Here is a 442-nt window from a genome sequence, read left to right on the forward strand (position 1 = left end):
GGTCGAGGAACTTGCTGCGGGTGCAGCTGCCGATGGACCTCCGGGAGGACCCCGCCTACAGCGACACAAGTCCCTGTGGTTCGTGGTGGAGCACGATGCGTGACGGCGCACCTGCTTCACCTCGGTGATGTCGAGGCCTCGCACGCAGCTGCGCACGCTGGCTAGGAGGGCTACCCGGTGGCCTCTACTTCGACGAGCCCGTGGCTACTCCGCCGCGGGCCGCGCTAGCGCCAGCGCCGTAGGCCTAGCCCGAGGAGGACGATGACCCCGAGCTGCACGCCGCGCTCGCGGCATCCCGCGAGGTCAGCGACCTCGAGGAGCAAACGTCTATTCTATTGTTATTTGGCGCCAACGAGAAACTTTCCCTCATGTATGATGTCAGGTGCTGATTATGTGCCGAGGATTAGTGAAGGGATGTATTAGGGGAGTATTTCTCTGTTTT

The sequence above is a fragment of the Lolium rigidum genome, chromosome 7 (genome assembly GCF_022539505.1).
Source record: "Lolium rigidum isolate FL_2022 chromosome 7, APGP_CSIRO_Lrig_0.1, whole genome shotgun sequence".
NCBI lineage: Eukaryota > Viridiplantae > Streptophyta > Magnoliopsida > Poales > Poaceae > Lolium > Lolium rigidum.